Source organism: Galleria mellonella, unplaced genomic scaffold (genome assembly GCF_026898425.1).
Source record: "Galleria mellonella isolate WM207_F2 unplaced genomic scaffold, CSIRO_AGI_GalMel_v1 utg64, whole genome shotgun sequence".
In the NCBI taxonomy this organism is placed as follows: domain Eukaryota; kingdom Metazoa; phylum Arthropoda; class Insecta; order Lepidoptera; family Pyralidae; genus Galleria; species Galleria mellonella.
Window position 1 is genome coordinate 6,779,170 of NW_026442133.1, and position 5,341 is coordinate 6,784,510.

A 5,341-nucleotide genomic window follows, 5' to 3' on the forward strand; every position below is an offset into this window, starting at 1 on the left:
GTACTACATATGTAAGAACTTGGAAAGAATTTCTCTAAATTTCCACGGGGACAGGATATAACGAAATCCACGCCGACGAAACGCGAATATAAACAGCCAGTTATTAAAAAAAATGTGGAGATCCATATATAGTAGAATTCATTTATTATGTTTTTTAATGAATAAATATATTTTTTAATAAACTAGGTATCCACCCCGGTTTCGCTTGGGTTTATTTTTTCTCTATTTCCTAAGACTTTTCATACATTTTCTTTCATACAAGCCTTGTATGAAAACACATATTACATACATTGTAAAAGAATTAGCCACATAGGTGCGACCGTACTTAAGTGTTGCAATTCTGTTATAAATAAATCCATATAAATATTAAATCTAATAATAATAACGAAAGTAGAACTTTTTAAAGAAATATAACTTACACTATTATATTTTATTTATAATAACAACTTCTGTGGCATAGTGGCAGATACTTTGCGTAACTGATGACCGCGAATTGTACCGTGAGTTTGATACCCGGTTTGGGCTAATTTGGAAACTAACTTTTCTGTATATTTTTCAGATCTGGATATTTTGGGTTGTACCCTTGTTCGTTTACTGGTTTCATGTAAAATAGGATATGCTAGTTTGAGTATCAGGAGATTTATGTAAATAGGTAGCACTTATTTAAATAGGTTTTTAAGTTGTTTGAAAATTATAAAAAAATATATTTTAAGTGCCTAAAGTAAAAATTGTAAATATGCAATTACTAATTAAATTATTCAATATTCTTTTGTCATATAAGTGAATTTTTCTGTCTTTTTATATGCTTTGTAAATTGAAAAGCTATATAACTTATTTTAAACGAAATAATAATTTTAATAACAAATGTAAAATTCACGCAATCAAGATCAGACAAAACCTTACTTTTTTCCCTTAATTAGCGTTCGACCGACTTTATGAATATTCTTTCATTAAGCAGACAAACGCAGACAAAAATTATAAAATTTATTGTATTTTTATGAAATAATTATATTCATTATAATCACAAAGGAATTATTTTAAAAAATACTGATCATATCTAATTATTGAATTCACGTGAATTAGGTAAAAAATGTTAGATGTGTTAATTTGGGATAAAACATAGTTAATCCATATACTTTTGAACCAAAGCTAATCTGTTTAAACTATCCTAATTTTAAAATGTTTTCGTAAACTTTCGTATATATATATATATATATATATATATATATATATATATATATATATATATATATATATATATATATATATATATATATATATATATATATAATATCAGCTTTTACCCGTGGCTTCGCTCGCATTAGTATCGAGTCCCTGTAGTCCTGACATAGAATAGGCCACCCTTTTTCTTTTCTGTGTGTGTCGTAAGAGCCAACGAAAGGGACTTAATAGTAGAAGGTGGGCAGCAGCGTTCCTTTTAAAACCTGCGGTTGCCAGCCCGCACTCTGCCAAGCGTGGCAACTAATGGCGAAACTTCCCTAATAGGGAAAGCTTATGTTCAACAGTGGATTGTATGGCTGAAATGATGAAAATACAAAAAAATTTTGACACAGTAAAATAAAAGTGACAAAGTAGAATTAGATGTAAAATAATATCCTTGAAAATATTAAAAGACGAATTATTGATCAAAGAAAAAGAAAACAATGTGAAACGTATATATACATACGTATACGTACAATTACAATATTAATAACATAGAACTTAACACAGATAATCAATCTATACCAAGTATATATTAACAAAAGTTGACATCGAGTAAAATAAAAGTAAAAAATAGAATTAAGTAGATATAAGATAACGAATCTGAAAATAATAAAAGAATATCGTTCAAAGAAAAAAAAAAACAAAATATATCTCAATACAAATACAAATCAATATAATTAAAACCACTGATACATGCAAATCAACCAGTCAATCAATACCAAATATAAAATGAAAAAATAAATCGACTCTCAATCATTTATTAGAATGCATCAAACTTGGCGTCTTCTACATTTAAGTAAGCGCCGTTTATTGAAGTTTTCATTCTTAAACTCTCACGCCTAAACTATTGGTAACATTGTAAAAAATATCCTTATATAATATTAAATATTAGTCTGATAAAATAAAACCATTCTGTGTTGTAAGAGTTGCTTAGTACCATCTATCAAATTATTATAGTACTAAAGTTGTAAAAATAATATTTTTATGTGATTTCACTGCATAATACAAAATTACAACAATTTTGTCAGTTATCTTAACGGGTAAACAGAAAGAGCTGAATTAGCTAAATGCATTCAATTGAGTACGATTTTTCAATATGAATTTTGCTATCCCTATTTCACACTCTTTAAAAAGTAGTTTGAAAGAAAAACAATAATTCTGTAAAATTTGAATCAATTATACGATGCAAAAGTTTCATACAAAAATTACACCTCCCTATAAATTTTTGAAGGAATATCTTTTCTTCTAAAAACTTATAGAGAGCAGGGTGTTATATATATAACTATTTCCAGGGTTACCTACATCGATCTCTATACCTACTAAAATTCATCTTAATTGATTCAGTGGTTTAAACGAAAATGTTTAATAAAAAAACAAACTCACTTCCGCATTTCATATTTTCAAGGTAACACATATTACCGTGACTGAAATTAATTATACAGACATGTCCTTATTACTTCCTGCTGAGACAAAATTTAAGCAATAATCGAAGTTGGGAGCGACAAAGTCGATTGTCTATAAAGCATCGAGTATAAACTCGGGGACAAAGCACCTTAAACCTTAATGTTATGTCTTGCTGAGCTTACGCCTGAACCGTCCGCGATCCCATCCAAGAGTTCTTGCAGCTTACAACTCAATTTCCTTTAGCAAATCCTGGATCAAGGAAGGTAAACGCTCTTTAGGTATTTTATGAATACATCATGCCAAGAAAATACGTAAATTTCATTCTTAGGCATATTTACATATTGTCTTTTTTATTTATTTTTAATTATGACTCCAGATAATGATTTATTACTCAATGTTTTGTTGTTTTAATAATAATGAGTAGGTTTACTCTAAAACAATATGAGATCTACTTATTATTTTCTGTTAATACGAAATGATCATAATGAGGTTTCTGATACAATAACTATTAAGTAATTTATAACTTCATTAAAAGAATCTAGTTCAGAAACTCTTAAGATATAGTAATGTATTGTTATATTATATGTATTGTTATATTAATGTAGTAACTACCGATTTAACTTACATGTAATTTGGTCGAGAAAGCTCGACTAGTTTTGAGACCATTCGGAATCCTTAGTGTAATGTAATTAGCCGTGTGGTCCCGCATAGAATAGGTCACCCCTTCCTTTCCCGTGTGTGTCGTAAGAGGTGACCAAGGGAGAGTAAGGATTAGGCAGCAGTGTCTCTTATAAAACATCTGCAAAGTCTAACTGCGGTTGCCAATCTGCCTGCCAAGCGTGAGAGCTACTGGAAGACCCTCTAAAGGGGAAGACTTATATTCAGCAATGGACAGTTAAAGGCTGATATGGTGATGATAATGATGAATATAATACAATGGCAATACTTGTTGCGTATTTCATTGAGTATTGAAATTGTATTTTAAATACTAGCAATATGTAGGTTGTTAATTTTTTACTAAATGCATTTTTTTTACAAAACAGGAGGCAAACGAGCATGTGGCTTACCTGATGGTAATTAACTACCGCTGCCCATGATCACCCACAACACTAACGGCTAATTATTGGAAGTACATTAGATTAATTCCTTTGCAATAATACCTATCTATCTATCTATCTATTTAAGAGCAGTAATACCTATAAATTCAAAATTTTTATAACCCTGATCTGACAACCCGTAAATGCTGTATTATTATGTAGGATGATATTAAATAAAATGTGGAACATCATTCCATGAAGATTAGATAAATATAATATGATTACTTTGATAAATTTTGTTTGATATTTTCCACGAAACACCCATAATGTAACATCGTAGTTTGATTCCTACCTAATATAGAAAAGAAAGGTTTAATTTTATAACTCATACTGGGTTTACAATTTCCACCGATTTACGATGTTCAAGACAAAAAGATATAACACTTCTCTATCTCTTAAGTCAACGTTCTAATGATAGCACTTAAATTGGATTAATTGTAATGCACTTTATAAAGTAGTCTCATTAATGCCATTCAAGTCTATTGTGGAATCACGATTTTATTAGAAAAGTTTTGGGTACTGCATAATTGTTGATTGCTGGATCGACCTCTCACCTCTGGATCTAGATATTGTTAGCTTGTATTTGATTTTTTGATTAAACAAAATGTAATGCATTTTGAAAATGTAGTCCCATGAATGTGTGACTGCTATTAAAGACAGATTTGTAACTTTCAATTATATTTATAAATGTGGTTAATTACTTAGGTTACTAGCATCCTTCGCCGAAGACACAAAAACGCAAAAATATTTAAACAAAATAAAATACATTAAATATTTTCTCATTTATGTGTATTAAATAATAAAAAAAAAATTGTATAATTATGAATTACAACATTTTTTAGTAAGCACAATGCAGTTAGAAACTTTATAGTAAGTGCAAAGCAAGGATCAACGAAATGAAATTTCAGATCTAAAATATGAATAGTCTAGACTAGAGGAAACTGCAATTTCTTTAGAAGTTTTTCCTCGTAACGAAGTTCAATTTCAAAATTAATAAGCTTAAACAATTTTATATAATAAGGTTTTTATAAATTAATTTAAAAGTTTGTTTTTCAGCATTGTTTGATAACTAATACTTAGGTATATAAACATCAAAACTTTGTTATGGAATGAAATAAGTTTATGAAAATTGGAAAACAGTTTTTCTAATGTTTTAGAAAAATTTAAAATAACTGTATATAATACAAAAAGGTAAGAAACACTTATACATACTTATATAATTCAAACTTACAAGATGGATAAGGATAATTTATTTTAAAATAGAAGCCATGGAAAACAAGTATACATCCCATTTAATGAAAAATCGTTACTGGAACCTACGAACTCTAACAACAGTAGAGGTGTTACCCAGAAGAAGCTATAATATAATTAGACTTCACTTACCTAAAAATAAATTTAAAACTGTAAGTAATATGTGAGAATATTATTGGTAATGTAATAATTATATTTATAATAAATGATCCTTCACAATAGAAACATAAATGAAAATATACATTTTTTAAATTATAATAAAAATTGTGCTAGTTTTTTTTTTGTAATATCCCATTCCAGGTCGTCTATTTTACTTTTTTATAATCTATCTCTCTCCATTTCAATATGCCACTCAATTTCATTCG